General features: G+C 46.2%; 1 protein-coding gene across 2 annotated transcripts in view; it reads left to right on the top strand.

Annotated features, from left to right (window-relative positions):
• Window positions 1-16252, top strand: part of SV2B (synaptic vesicle glycoprotein 2B) — a 167893-nt gene that overhangs the window by 21040 nt on the left and 130601 nt on the right. Inside the window, exon 1 of one of the 2 annotated variants that reach the window (XM_063448876.1) lies at window positions 11599-11850. The exons of the other annotated variant lie outside the window; for it this stretch is intronic. The gene's annotated coding sequence lies outside the window, so the exon portion shown is untranslated. Of the gene's footprint in view, window positions 1-11598; window positions 11851-16252 lie in introns of those variants that run through there. 2 annotated transcript variants of the gene reach the window in all.

Below are 16252 nucleotides of genomic sequence, written 5' to 3'. Positions count from 1 at the left end.
AATAATAAAATAATAATAATAATGTATACCTTCATCTCACTAACAGCTGCATCCCCAGTCATCTCATACCTCCAAAATGTGCTTAACGGGAAGTGGGTCAGTGAAGTGACACACATCACTGGTGCCACCCAAAGTGGACCAAAAGGGGGTGGTTCTGCATTTAAGCCTGGTGTGAATGCATGCGGACCATGCGGAGAGCACTATCTGTAGGGCCCTAGGTACCATCAGCATAGCATAAGTGTGTCTAATAAAGTGCTCACACTGTGCTGTCTACTGACAGTCCGCTGGTGTCCCCAGAAGTGAAAAAGTAAGAACAGAAGTGGTGAGAAAAAATGCAGAGTTTCAATATTGATGTTTGCTATGAATATGAGTGTGAGGTGAGGCCTGAAGAACAGATATGGAGATGGAACAGTTATATGAAGGTATTTACAGCCAGGTGGAGCATAAGAAAGAGGGGGAAGGGGTAGAGTAGCCATGTAGCCAATTGAAAAGTTTAGCAACCAAATTCTATCACCCAAAATATTAATAACCGTGTACATGAAATATTGGTCAGAAACATTAAATGGCAATGATAAAACTGCATGCACAGAAAATTACAGTGGCAAACTACAGGTATTATTGGTAACGTTAACTGTGGAATATCTAGGAGGGATACAATTTAATGAACTGAGTTATTGTAAAAGTGGCATCCTATCACAATACCACCCCTGAATGCACGGAGCTCTTCACAAATGTTTGTAAATGCAGACTGCAAGGCTAGATGCTTGGTTTTATACACCTGTGGCAATGGCGCTAATTGAAACACCTGGATTCAATAATTAAGAGCTTTGTCCCAATACTTTTGTCCATATAGTGTGTGTGAAATTGTAATGTGTTACACTATGAGATATTTTTAAAATGATTATTTTTAAGCTAATTAAAGAAGAGACATTTACTTCATCCAGCTTTAAATTCATCTATAAACAACTACTGTGAGGTGATAAATATTGTTTTTTCCTCTTTTTCAGTATTTTAAAGGGATTTTAGATTTAAATCTAAGGAGGTGGTGGTCACTGGGGATATTACATATTTAAAGTGACCCAGCTACCTCTTCTTTGTTGTGTGTTCAGTCTCATAAAACAGCCCAGCTTACAAATCCATATGGTGAGCAGACAGAGATAGGACAATGTTTCACATAAAAGCTATTTATCAGTGAACTGCATCGTGTGTGTATGAATCATTATATCATTTTTAATTATACAGCACAGTATGAAGGTATTATTGTGGGCACAGGATTTTATTTAATGCAGTGACTTTAATGGGACAAGTTTTGGGGCAATGCTGTGGTTGCAGGAGTAATACAGTAGGTGTGGGGTTAATAGAGCAGAGTATAATGCATGTGAATAGTACTCTGAAATAATGCCATGATTTGGTTTTACAAAGTGATTGATGGAACAAGTTGTCTTTGGCCATATGGCAGAATGTAGGGTGGGGATTTGGCAGGAGCAATACAATGTAACCTTGTGCTGAAGCCTATAGTATTTTTGCCACCTAACAAGGCCCCATACAGTCCCATGTAATAGAGGCATAGCATGAATATTAAAAATTTCCTTGTACATTTTCACTGTAGGTTTCCTTTTTGCTGAGCCTCTCATTATGCTCCTGGTAATTGTGGCGGTCTACTCCTAGGGTACCGGAGTGTCGCCGCCAAGGACTTCCTTTCCCACTTAGTGAGTAGCTACTGAGTGATTCTAACTCATTGCTAGTCATTAGTTGAGGCTTAATGTAACTAATGTAAACTGTGTTTTAATGGAGAGACTGTCACCTTTTTATACCTGGTTTCATAATAGGGGGTCACCAGTAGAACAATGACATTTGGCAATATCTGGCGCCTAGATATCTATACCTTTAATAATGGCCAGATACCTAGGTGCCAAACAATACTACACCACAAAATAAGAGGTTCTGTGCCTGCATCTCCAAACTACTGCCGGAAAGTTCTCCCTGTGACAGGCATTCAGTCCAAAAAAGGTCTTAGGGGGGCGTGGCCTGAGGTCCGAGCAGCATGGCCGCCTAATCCCTGAGCTCCTCGCCACCGCGCTCCTAAAAGCCACTTACCGCACGTCAGCCGACTCTGATGGGGCGCACAAAAAGAGCGGAACACCCGCAGACCCCCAGGACTGCACCCCAGGCACCTTCCGCGGGCCCGATGGACGGGTTCCTTCAAACCCCGCTGGGATCTAGCCGGGCCGCGCACGGCTCCAAAATGGCGCCGGTCTCCCCTGCCTCTTCAAACTCCGATCAGGAGCAGCCCACGCTGGCTGATATAAATGCTGAGATCAGGCGCCTGGCCAGTAATATGGTCACAAAGGCTGACCTGCAATCCCTCACCTCCACCCTTCAAGCCTCCCTTACCTCAGCAGTGACTGTACTGAAGGCTGACATGGAAGCACAGGACGGCCGGATACAGGCCCTGGAGGCGCAGGCCCAGACCACGCGACGCCAAACATCAGCAGCTGATACAGCACTCGCAAGACAGGGCAACATGCTACTGACCCTGCGCCGCCAGATGGAGGATCTGGACAACAGGAGCCGCCGCTCCAATATCCGGGTAAGAGGGGTACCTGAGCGGGATGGCGCAGAAAATGCGGAGGTCCTACTGACCGGGCTATTCCGGCACATATTAGGGGGCGAAGCTCCAGCGGATATACGCTTTGAAAGAGCGCACAGGGCCCTGAGACCCCGAATCCGTGAGGGGGACCCCCAAGATCTCATTTGCTGCCTTCACTCCTTCCCACTAAAGGAACGTATAATGCGCACCGCCAGAACGCGACCTACATGGCAGTACCAGGGTGCTGATGTCTCTCTATACCAAGACCTCTCCCCAGCCACGTTGGAAGCGCGACGTGCCCTCAGACCCATAACAGCTGCCCTCAGGGAACGCAATATACCGTACAAATGGGGCTTCCCCTTCAGCATACAGGTGCGCCACCGCAACGAGTGGGTATCTGCACGCTGGCCAGATGAAGTCCCACACTTTCTGCAACGTCTGGATCTACCGCCTATAGCTGTGCCGGACTGGATCCTGGAACCGCTGGATAGGGAACCCAGACCCCAGAGGCCACCCCGGCAACCGCGGAGGGATTCCAGGGAGAACCGCCCAGGCGGTCTGCCCGCCCACCCGACTAATCCAGAAGAATAAATATCTGCGACCGGGCAGAAGCCCACCTGTGACCTGCTGGCTCAGTAGGCCTACACAACATGGAATTCCAGTGAAAGGTTGCCCATAAGCTTCGCCTTAGCCGTGTCTGGCTGGCCGACCGGCGCGGGTGGGCACCTGGCCCGCCACCTGAAAATGGTTTTCTCCTTCTTTTATTGTTTATTCTCTTTTGTCTCTTTGGGTGGGGGATGGGAATAGGTCTCCAGCTATTGCCGCCATGGACCGGACGGAAGGTCCCCTCATCCCACTGCGGAGGCCGGGTTACGAGCCTAACACCGCCATATGCCTCCCCTAATGCAACTTAGCCTTCAATTGCCCCCATGTTGTTTTTTTTGTTCCTTTTCTTCTCCCTCCTGGAACTGGCCGGGCTGTTTTGGGAGGGGAAACTGGGTCGGGCATCACTGACTTGGAGGGGTCCTGCCATCCGCAGTGGTTGGCTGAATCCGACACAAGACCTGGGACGTCTACCTTTAGCGCTACACCCGAGCCCCCCAAGCTATCGGATACACCTGGCCTGCTCGCATCTGGTTGAAAGCTGGAATGCAGGACGCTCCGCTACAGGTCTCTGTGGGTGTGGGGGGAGTGGGGGGGGGGGGCATTGTGAGACTTGACATGCAAGGGAGTGGGGGAGGGGGAAGACATACAGGAATCACTATGCTCTAATATAGTTTTGCAGGGGAGGGGAGGGGGGTGAGAGGGGAAGGAAGGGGGGAAGGAAAGGAATGATAAAAAGAGGGGGGGAAGGGGGGAGAAAAAGAGAAAAAGCAAAAAAAAAAAAAAAAAAAAAAAGAAACGAAAGGGGGGAGGGGGGAACAAGGGAAATGTCTCAATTCCAGGATTACATGCTACGGGGGGATTTATTGTGTTTTATGCATTTAACCATGTTCATGTATACCGGCATTTCTATACCCGGCTGTCTCATGTTTAGGCATCAATGTGATAAATGATATGTCTTATCTGTTATACCTTTTTCCCATGTGATACACCTGGGCCTCCCCCATCCCGAGTACGCAGCTGATGTTAGTCCAGCCAGCTCCCTAGACCACTAACACCCCTTGTCACACAGGTGACGCTACACGAGCCACAGCTGTTGGTGGTGACTTAGCCTCCTCCCGGCGCCCCCCAAGCTACACTGGACCTTATGTTGGGCGTGCTCAACTTGACCGGCCGACACCCCTGTTCCTGGACATTAGTCCCCCAGCCCGCAATTATGCTGTACTTTCACCCCATCCCACGCCCCAGCGATACCCGACGACCTACTCTGACTTGCCCCCGCCAGGACCCCGCTGTACTTCCCAAGAAGGCGATTTAAGACCCTCTTCACCCAGGTTCCCTTGTGCCACTGACACAACTTGCTAACTAAACTATCCCATGTAAGTGACTGACATATGACTAATGACGAGGAGGAATCTTGACTGCCATGGGGAAAGGCAAAAAGGGGAGCAATTAACAGATAACAGGGGTGTGGGGGGGGGGTTGGCGGGAGTGGAGGGACAACCCTGGTAACTATGCAATACCTGGATGCTATTATTTAACCTATTGTCTCAACTCTCGGCCTGCATGCTGCGGGGGGGGGGGGGGGGGGGGGGGGAGGGGGGGAATGTATTGTGTTTTCTGCATTTAACCATGTACATGTATATCTGCATTTCAATACCCGGACGTCCCATGTTTAGGCATCAATGTGAAAAATGACATGTCTTATCTGCTATGCCTTTTTCCCACGTGATACACTTGCGCCTTCCCCATCCCGGGTACGCATCTGATGTTAGTTCAGCCAGTCTTCTAGTCCACTAACACCCCCTGTCACACAGGTGACGCTGCACGAGCTACTGCTGGTAGTGGTGGCCTGGCCCCTTCCCGACACCCCCCAGGCTATGCTGGACCTACTGATGGACGTTGAGCAAGCTCAACTAGACCGGCCGATACCCCTGTTCCTGGACATTAGCCCCCCAGCCCGCAAACATGCTGTACTCCCACCCCATCCCACACCCCAGCGATACCCGACGATCTACTCTGACTCCTACCGCCCTCACAGAAGACCGTGATATAGGTGAGGCTCGCCCCCTGCCTGGTCCCCACTTTACTCCCCCACCCCAAACAAAAAACGACGTAAGACCCCCTTCACCGCTGACACAACTTGCTAACTGCACTATTCCATATAAGTGACATATGACTACTGACGAGGTGGCGGAGCGCCCGTAGGCTGCCCACGACCCTAATCTACCTCTTCATACGAGAGAGGTATCACCCCAGGTGGTGATGCTTGCCGGACACACCCACTAACCCCGAACATATTCGTGTGAACAAACCCTTCCCGCGGGGAATCGGTAGTTGGACGCTGCTGGACTTGCTCTGGCAGACCCGACTGTCGCTTGCCGCCGTGGTCACACGAAAACACCCTCCTAAGAGGGTTCCTCTGCACCTACATCTAGGTGTAGTTGCCGTCTCTCATCTGAGGCGTACACTCTAACCCCCGTTTACTACTCTCAACTCTAACTGAGGTAACGTCACCTGGGAGGGGAAAGGGAGCTAAGGTGTGACTGACGCCCCCTCCATTCTCTCACGCTCTTCCCTAACTCCTTCTTCTCATTCCCCCCCCCATAAGTTTATTCATTTATTTTTCTCTTCTCCCCGCCCCTTACCCTCTCCCCGCCCCTTACCCTCTCCCCGCTCCCCCCCCCTGCCCGTGCGGACCACGATGCCGCGGGGAACGGCCGCGGCCTCTCGCCCCCTTGCGACCTACGAGCCCGACCCATACCGAGTTTTATCTTTGAACTGCCACGGTCTCAACATCCCGGAACGTCGGACGCAGCTCCTACGGGACCTCTACGCTAGGCGTATATCTGTAGCCTTCTTACAGGAGACGCACTTCAAGGAGGGTGCAGCCCCAATGCTAAAAAGCAAGCACTACCCCAACGCCGCCTGTAGTAACCACCCCACGGCCCGCAGGGCTGGGGTGGCTGTCCTCCTGGAGGCGAAGCTTCAATTCCGCGAAGCGGACCGTCTATCGGATGCAAATGGCAGATACCTCTTCCTTAAGGGAGATATTCACGATAGACGATACACTTTCGCTACAATCTACGTCCCGAACAACAATCAAGCTCAATACATACGCAAAACCCTCCTTAAGCTCTCTTCCTTCACGGAAGGAACCCTGATTCTAGGCGGCGACTTCAACGTACCGCTATACCCCCTTGCTGACTCGTCTACAGGACACAGCTGCATCACCCAAGGTGCCCTCCGCAACATACTGAAATCCTTACGGAACCTTCGGCTTGTGGATTGCTGGCGTGCACTGCATCCCGATGACAGGGAATACACACACTATTCTACGATCCACAAACGCTACTCGAGAATAGACTATATATTCATGCAACAAGAACGATTGTCGACAATTCAAACGGCGGAGATAGGGGCTGCACAGTGGTCAGACCATGGCCCCGTCACTATGACGATAGATTCCCCAAGGATGCGCCCGACCTCATGGACATGGAGGCTCCAAGATTCGCTACTACTAGACCCGACAATCAGGGAACAGGTGTCCGAGGAACTCAATACATATTTTACGCTCAACACAACGGAGGACCAACTCGCGACCACGATCTGGGAGGCGCATAAAAGCGTTATCCGAGGCACACTAATGCACATCGCTTCCAAAAAGAGGAGGGAATCACAGCGACACATGACCGACCTTCTGGACCGCATATCCACACTCGAGGCACAACATAAGAGATCACAACTCGAGTCGACATACGCGGAATTACTAGAAGCCCGGAGACAACTACAGACGCACATGACGACCTGTCATTATCGTTCATTGCAACGCTCGAAGGCCTTCTTTTACCAGCATGCTAACAAAGGAGGGAGGCTACTGGCCAGGATGCTTAAAGGTCCACAGGGACTAGCCCAGGTCAACAGAATACGGCAAGCTGATGGTACTACTACACAATTCCCGGATAAGATCGCCTCGGAATTTCGGACGTTCTACTCCTCACTGTATAACATTCCGCAACCGACGCAGCCACAGGAGATAGCGGATAGAAACGAAAAAATGCGGAACTATATCGAGACCTATGTGGGGCCGAGATTGCAACGAGGGGAATCGGAGGACTTGGAGATACCGATCACAGAGGCAGAGGTAGCAGGAGCGATCAAAGCAGCTAAAACAGGGCGGCTTCACCTTAGACTATTATAAGAAATTCCAGCACATCTTAATCCCAAAACTCGCTAATGCATTCAACGCTCTCATCGGAGACGCTCGATTCCACCAGGAATCACTGGCTGCTACCATCACGGTTCTCCCGAAGCCGGGGAAGGATCCCGAACTCTGCAGCAGCTATAGACCTATCTCCCTACTCAATGTAGATATAAAACTGCTGACCAAGATACTGTCCATCAGGATCGGAGGCCTTCTGCCGACATTGGTCCACCCAGACCAGACAGGCTTCATACCCGGGCGTGAGGCCAGAGATAGCACTCTCAGAGTCCAATCCATCCAACATCTGGCGAGACGGTCAAATGATAACCTTCTATTGCTCTCCACGGATGCTGAGAAAGCATTCGACCGGGTAAACTGGTCATTCCTTACGGCTACGCTGCGGGAGATGGGCTTTGGGGAGAACATAATGAAGTGGATAGGTGCGCTGTATCATTGCCCAAGCGCCAAAGTAAGAGTAAACGGTGCACTCACCGAACCCTTTCAGATCCGGAACGGAACGCGGCAGGGATGCCCGCTCTCCCCCATGCTCTTCGCCCTCACCCTTGAACCGTTCCTGGAAGCTGTGCGCAGATCGGATGAGATCCTCGGATTTCCCAACAAGGACGTCACCCACAAAGTGGCGGCGTATGCGGACGATCTTTTATTCATCATCAATAAGCCCGAGACCACCCTGCCTCACTTGATGTCGGCATTTGAGTCCTACGGGGAGATATCGGGATTTAAACTGAATATACCTAAATGTGAGGTACTTAACATTTCGGCCTCTCCGGCGCAGGTCGACGCATTGAAGCGCCAATTCCCGTTCAGATGGTGCCCGAACCACATGCAATACCTGGGCATCGCCCTTAATAGGGATCTAGGAGACATGTACCGGACAAACTTCCTACCCTTGCTGCAAAGAATAAGCCGGGATTTACAGGCGTGGTCGTACCCATATATTTCATGGTTCGGCCGCATAGCCATCCTGAAAATGAATATATTGCCCCGGATCCTATACCTCTTCCAAACGATACCTCTAGCCCTACCGACGGCGTACTTTCAATCGCTCCGGACCGCTATGATACGATTTGTGTGGAGCGGAAGACAGGCGAGACTCAGACAGGAGATCCTATGCCTGCCACGAGCGTGGGGTGGAACTGCACTCCCGGACCTTCGCAAATACCATCATGCTACAGTGCTACAACGGATCTTGGAATGGCATACTCATCCAGCACACAAACAATGGATTGAACTAGATAAGAGCCACATGGGGTCGTCTCTTCTCACTACGGTATGGAACTCGAAGAGACCTCCGATGTCGCCCCATGACTGCCCCTCCACAGTGGCACAAACACTAAAAACATGGGACACCATCAGAAAACTACCGAAGCTGTCTCCAACGCCGAGCCCGCTGATACAGCTGTCACATAACCCACACATAGGAGGTGGACTACCACCAGCATCCTGGAGTATCCTAGGAGGGGAAGAATCCCTCTCCATCCATAGATTGCTGAATAACACAGGCGTAATACCATTACGGGAATTGATAGACAACGACCAACCGTCCGCAATGCAAATCTTCCGCTACACACAAATTACACATTTTTACCAAACCCTACCACACAGAGAATCTCTACATAGAGACCTGACGTGGTTTGAGACACTCTGTGACCGACGGACCAACCTAGCCAAACCCACGTCCCTCATTTACCAGCATCTCCTTACAGGCCATCTGGAGAACGCGGACACCTTTCGCCGACGCTGGGAACGCATCCTGGGTATATCATTCACCGCGACTCAATGGGAAAAAATCCTGGTCCTGCACCACAAATGCTCCTCTAGCTCCGGCTATCAGGAAACTAATTATAAGCTCCTGTCGTTCTGGTACAGAACGCCCGACAGCCTACACAGGATCTTTCCGGCGGTACCTGACACTTGCTGGAGATGTGGGGAGGGACGTGGAACGATCCTGCATATCTGGTGGGAATGCCCACGCATCACGCCATTCTGGGACGAGATCAAACGGCGAACGGAGGAAATACTGGGGTCGGACGGTGGATTCGATAGAGAGGTGGCTCTACTACACTCTACACCAGACACCATCGGGGTGTATAGAAGATCTATACTCCGACACCTGTTGAACGCCGCCAAGGCTCTGATCCCATTACACTGGAAGCAAGATGTAACCCCGACGATAGGTCTCTGGATGGAAAGGGTGGAGGAGATATATAGGGCGGAATCGATCCACGCTTCATTGATAGGTATGGAGGAGAAGCATACCGAGAGGTGGCGGCCGTGGCTGTCTTACGTGGCGGGGCGGGGTGGGGGGGATGGGCGGGGGCGTGGCCCGTGAAGGGTGCCCCTTTACACCCCCCCCCTCATCCACCTGCGCCCCTGGACGAGTGGCACCTCATTACGCGGAACACCTCGGTCCCACATCCCCTCCCCCCACTCCCACCCCCCCTCCCTTTTTTTTTTTTTCCTCTTCCTCTCCTTATTCTCTCTCTCTCTTCCCTCCTCTCTCTCTTCCATATCACCTTCTGTTACTGTGCTCTCTTTCCTACACCACTGGCTCTCTTTCCCTGACCCCACGCAATAATTTGTCCCCATTGCCCGTGCACACTAGTTTCACCAACAGTCTACTAGTAGGGTAAGATGGGCTGGGGCCTCAGGTGACATGCGGATGCTCCGCTAAATCATTGCTGCCCTCCACTATATACTGAACCTACAGATTTCACCGCCCGCACGACAAAATAGGGCCCGCGCGAGGCAATGGGACCCAATAGAAACCCATCATCCCTCAATAATTTATAGGACGACGAGTCTCCTCTCTGACTTATCTCTTCAGGTCAACCTTATCACAGATGTTATAATAGCCCCTATCCGCTTCAAAGATACTCCTCGGCTGTACACGGCCATTATGATGACTGGCGTATCTTGTCCATACACTACACAGTCACTATCTGGCTCACACAGAATTGACAAACCTACCCTTTTGCAACCGATTATAGGATACAGATGTTTGCATATTTACTACATGTACTGTAACGAAGCTAACAATGTTGCTACTGTACTACCTTTTACTTGCTAATATTGTTTTGGTGTTCATCACTTTATATTTATATGGCTGCTCCCACTGTTGCGAGACCTGCGTGTCTCCTATTTTACTATCTTATCGCATTGTTATACGTATCCGATGACACGAATAAAAGCCGTTTGAACACTAATAATTATAAATAGAGTAAAGCAGCCATCATTGTAATACTTCTAGTCTTGCGTGAGAGCAAATGATGTTGTTTCTATTAAAGCTATTGTGCCAGTGCAAAAAAGGTCTTAGGTAGAAATGTTTCAGGAGCTAAACCCAGAGCACATTGAATGTTTAAAATCTTCTTGTATGCTGTACAGTATGTTTTGGTGTAATTTTTTAATGTATTAATGCAAGTAAAAATCACTAAAACAGACCTTTACCCATTGTCCTGTTAACATCTACCCAGTGAGTCATATTTTACAGCATAACACATCAGGGCCACCAATTGTCCTGCTTTTGTCACGACAGTCCTGATTTTGGTTTTCTGTCCTGCCATCCCAATTTAGTTCCCTGGTGTCCTGCATACACAACGGAACTGTCCTCGGGCAGCACAGAGTGAGCACTTCATTAGACTCACTCTTGCTCTGCGGTGGGCCCCAGGACGATGCAGAGAGGTCTTCATGCATGGTCCTGTAGGTTAGAAGCTGGCCCGGAGGTTGTCTGTCAGCATAGCTTGCTTTACGTCAGGCTGACACGCCCTTTCAGTGGGCGTATCAATTGTATTGTCTTAATGAAAAGTCACATATTTACTATGGTTCGTTGTTTTGGACGTGTGTATATATGTATGTGTAATATGCTGATTTTAAAAAAAAATGGCAATGAAAAAATGAATAAATAAATAGATTATATATATATATTAAAATCAGTCATTTCCAAATATTCATGTGCACCGTTAAAGAAGTGATATAAAACAATTGTTACATAAAACAAAAGAAATAAAAAGTAAAAGTGCTGCTGATTCACTCTTACAGTGATTTTATTTAAATTTGTTTTTATTTTCATTGTGCTTCGCTGCGCGTCATGAATTTCCTCTTTAACCTAAAAGTCACCACATCTGTCATGTTAGCATTTATACACCTCCTCCCTCCATCTGCTCCTTTAGTCTCTGCCTCCCCTGAGTCCCAGAGCTTTTTTTATGTGTGTGTCTCTGCCTGATGGGCGCTTCCATTCCATGTAGCACAGTGCTGTGTGGATGTGCTATTACAGTGGGACAATCAGCTTCAATCTTGCAGTCTGTGCACTTAATCTGGGGTTTTGATTCCCCCCTGCTTTGGAGCGATTGAAGGACCTCGTTCAATGGCAACCGGGAAATAGCAAAGAAGGTGAATGAATTGATGACTCTGGGATACCTTATTCATAAGTCAGGTAGGAAAAGACAGAGAATCTATCTCTCTATCTCTTGCTCTATTTATCTGTAGAATTTAATCCAGGTATACGGTTTAATCCATATATTATCTGATTCTGAGAATACTTAATATACTACTGTGCCTCTGTACGAATACGGTCTTATGCAAATGTTTCTTCGTTTTGTAAATTGTATTGTTGTTAAAGGTATGTTATATATTTATTGTTTTTTTATTATTATTATGAAGAAGAGGTGCTCAACGTCTGTTCGTGTTTGGTACTAATGTCCGATAGATTGCAAGGTAACAATGAAGCACTGCAATGTTACCTTGACCTTAGCAATTTTGTGGACCGGGGAATCAGCTATCTTGCGTGTTGTGTACTTATCGTTCACTTTGACAGCGTTCGGTCAATTAGATTTTATTTTCGGAAGAGCAAAACAGAAAATGGAAATCCCAATGTGTAGCACAGAAATAAATATCGCATTCCCTTTGAATACTTGAACCCATTATTTGCTGTTTTTCGAAGACAACACATTTTTTTTCCCTTTAATTAGGTCAGGGGTATGAAATATTAATAACATTCCTCTCTTTCTGTGCGTGGGATGGATGAAGTGGGGCTGAGAGAGAAGGCAATTCAGGCAGAGTCATTTGTCAGGAAGAAAAAAATAGAAAACACACACACATAAAAATGGCTTTGATTAATTTTCTTAACTATTTCAATGCTGGTGTGATTGGCCACCCAGCTGGTACTTATAGGATTAGTCTGCTGAGTGCCACAGAGCTGGGCAGCACAGTGCAATATGCTTAATTGCTCCCCATACTTTACTATAATAACAGTTCTAGACAGCTTTGAAAATCTGTCATATGTAAGGAATACTTAATTTTACAGAAGAACACACACTGCACGCAGTGTACAATTATATAAAGGATCTTTAGGCTTTCCAAAGCTTCTTTTCTAACTATAGCCCATCTTTTAAAATATTGCAAGAGTTTTAACTTGGATTTTAGTTGTAAAGAATTGTATACTGTAAATATATCTACAAATGACTATACGATATAAAAGAAACACTTAAAATCAAATAAAGACTAATTCGACTATTAAAAATAAATAAATATCTACAATAATAATAATAGTCTACATCAGGTAAGTCCTTGTGCACTAGAAATAGAGTCACAAAAAGGTCCAAATAGACCCTAAGAAGTCTCATTAAGCCTAATCAGAAATGAAAGTAAAAATCTTCAAAATTGGATGTCTATAGAATCCGAGAAACAATAAAACACAGGTGCATGAACCTAAATCAGAAAAGAACCATATGATGTGAGCTGTTGCCTTTCCTATGTACACAAGAAATTGGAGAGATGTCCCTATTAGTTTGAGCACAATGTTGCTTGTTGGATCATCTGTGCATGGTGGCTGTAGGGATGAGCATTTGTGTTCGAGATTAAGGCTGGTAAAGCATTGTGGGGAATGTAGTTTTCTAACAGCTGTTGGCTGTGTTATGGTTTTGTTGAAGAAAGACAGTCTCGTTTCAAGCTCATTTACTCTTCAGAAAGCCTCAGCAACTTAAGAGTACAGATGTTCATCTTGCAATATGTTAAATTGCATGTTGCATAATACAAAAAAAATGCAAAGTTTATAGGACATAGGCAAAGAAAGCAGCATGTAGAAACATACCAAATGTGAAGGTTCTTTATCTATATGTTAATATAAATCATACGGCAAAATATGATATATTGGCTTTATGAAGTTAAGTGTCATATATGTAGATTTGTAGAATGGAATGTGGACAAAGCAAATTCCCATCCTTCATTCTGTAAAAATAAAAAAATAAAGTGTCCTGCCAAGGATAGTCTTTTGCAGTTTAATTTACACAAAATGGAGATTTACCTAAACTCTAAAATGGCAACACTGTGGTTCATAGTCTGCTTCAGGTTGTGTTATTCCGGTACTCGGTCACTATCCCAGTGATGCATACTAGTATGTTCTAACGTGCACAGTAAAAGATGAAGTCTGATGGACAGGGAAGAGATACAAAATATTTTCAACAGATGTATAGATATCACTTACCTTTGTAATTCTATCACAATTATAAAGGGTTACTCCAAGCACCATAACCACTATAACGTGTCTGGAAATATTGCCAGTAACTTGCCTGGAAATATTCCCATGGTAAATCTTGAGAGAAGCACGAGTTGCCTGTCAGAGTGCCCTGATTGGTCATCTTACAAGCCAAACAATGAGAGCAATGGAGCTTTATAGCTTTATAAAGACTTGTCCTGCCTTGAAGCTCATTCTGCATGTACCTCACTTGGATTTTATTTTTTTGCAGACAGTTTTATTTATTATGATGTCAATTTATCACCAATTGGATCCTTTTTTGAAATAGTAATGCCAGGAATTGTGATTTGTTATTTGGCCTTTTGTGGGTGTGATGAAGCTCAGCACTTAGTTTGAGTGTCTCCCTCAATGGTCCTTCTCTATAAGCACTGGATCCCTTGGGTGATTATAGATACTATAACTGTCTCACCCATAATACAACAATGCCTTGCATATGATACATTATGTGAAATATATAATATAAACAGGGTGCTAACCTGAGTGGGTGTTCCCCTGGGTATCAAATTCAAACCAGGATGCACATCAAATATACTGCCAATATAAATGTAACTTTATTCACAAATCAATATAACAATCAAACATAAAAAGGAAAAACAGGAAATGATAAGGCTAGAATATACACATATGATATACAAATCTATATCAGTAGCCTACCAGAGCAGGTAAAAAAAAACACAAAAAAACAAAACAATGCTTTGGCATGCAAAAGGTGCAATTTTTAAGGGAAACATAGCCTTTTCACGCAAACACTAACTGAGACGTAGTGAATGGCGAGTAAGAACTGGTTTATTGAGAATAAGGCACACTTGTATACACATAATCCCAACTGGGGATCCATGGCTTTAACAATGTAAATCCCACTCTGGCGCCTCTGAGTTTATTTAAGGGTGGGAGAAAAAAATGCAAAATGTTTATCTGATAGAGTCAAAGGACAGCAAGGGGCATGAACCCAATAATTTTAGAGCAAATATAGGACTAATGCCCTGACCACTGGATAGCAAAAATATTGATCTAATAAAACGTAACCTTTATTGGGTATCTGTATAAGAATAGACAATGTACCGTAGTAGTAAACAATGTACTCCTACCACATGGACATAAAGGACACACAAGAGAACTAGATCTCATGTGAACCAAATATTTACAAGTGTACAAAAAGACAAGGAAAACATATGTATAGTGAATTAACAGTCTTGTTAATATGGATATAGAGACCAACTCCCCATAAGAGAAGGATATAGCGTATTAGCGTAATACTAGCTCTATAACAAGCTGTAGGATTGAACTAGGAGACACAATTGGCAATTATAATAATAATTGTAATTCTCCAACTGATCTTATATTGAAATAGTAACAAGCCAGAAAGCAACAATGTTGCAGGCTGGTAATCCAAATACAAAGGAAAGGGGAACCTCAGCTACTTGGTACTTGCAGAAGTGCATCTAGTTGCCAAAATGGTCTCCTGTTAAATTTACACCAACATAATACTTTGTGTTCTGCCAGAACTCTAACAGTGAGTGCCGCTGTCTAGTGTTTCTAGGGGCACCCAGGCTGGCAAGATAAGCCAAAGCTAGTCGTCTTTCGGATACAATATAGAGTATTGGCAGAACTAACTTACATATGGCACTGTTAAAATACCTCTATTCTTTGCCTTCGAGGCACCTGGGCTTTGCATCCAAGACAAAACAAAGTGTCTCTGATGCTAACAGTGCCAAAAAAGGGGGAGAGTGTATCTGGACCTATCGAAATACACTTAAAAGGGGGATCATTCCTTCTCACAAGTTTCAAGTAATGTAATAATTGTAGTGCCAAAATAGTCTGAAAATCTGAAGTGTCCAGGTTATCTCTGAGCCCCAAAGCACGTTTCGCCGGTCTCTTCAGGCTCCCCCTAAAAAGTCTCCCAAACCGGCAAAACGCACGTTGGGGCTCAGAGATAACCTGGACACTTCAGATTTTCAGCCAGTTTTGGTGCTAGAATCATTACATTACTCGAAACTTGTGAGAATGAATGATCCCCCTTCCTTGTGACTCATTCCTACTCAGCATAAGGTACCAGACTCTGCTTATAAATACTTAAAAAAATATACTTAAACATGCAACAGTGCATATAACTTGGAGAAGGAGAGGACATTTGAAATTGTATGTGTAAGTGTAAGATGTAAGTTAAAACATCTTCACTTGTGTCAAGGTATGGAAGCAGACATATGTTCATGTAAATGGCTTTTTGTGCTTGTAAAATGTTTTTTTTACTTAAATACTGTTTCCATTCAATGTTTGGTCTGTGGAATACAATATAAAACAA

The sequence above is a fragment of the Pelobates fuscus genome, chromosome 3, assembly GCF_036172605.1.
Source record: "Pelobates fuscus isolate aPelFus1 chromosome 3, aPelFus1.pri, whole genome shotgun sequence".
In the NCBI taxonomy this organism is placed as follows: Eukaryota; Metazoa; Chordata; class Amphibia; order Anura; family Pelobatidae; genus Pelobates; species Pelobates fuscus.
The sequence above is the reverse complement of the archived record's forward strand: the minus strand, read 5'-3'. Positions and strand labels throughout refer to the sequence as shown.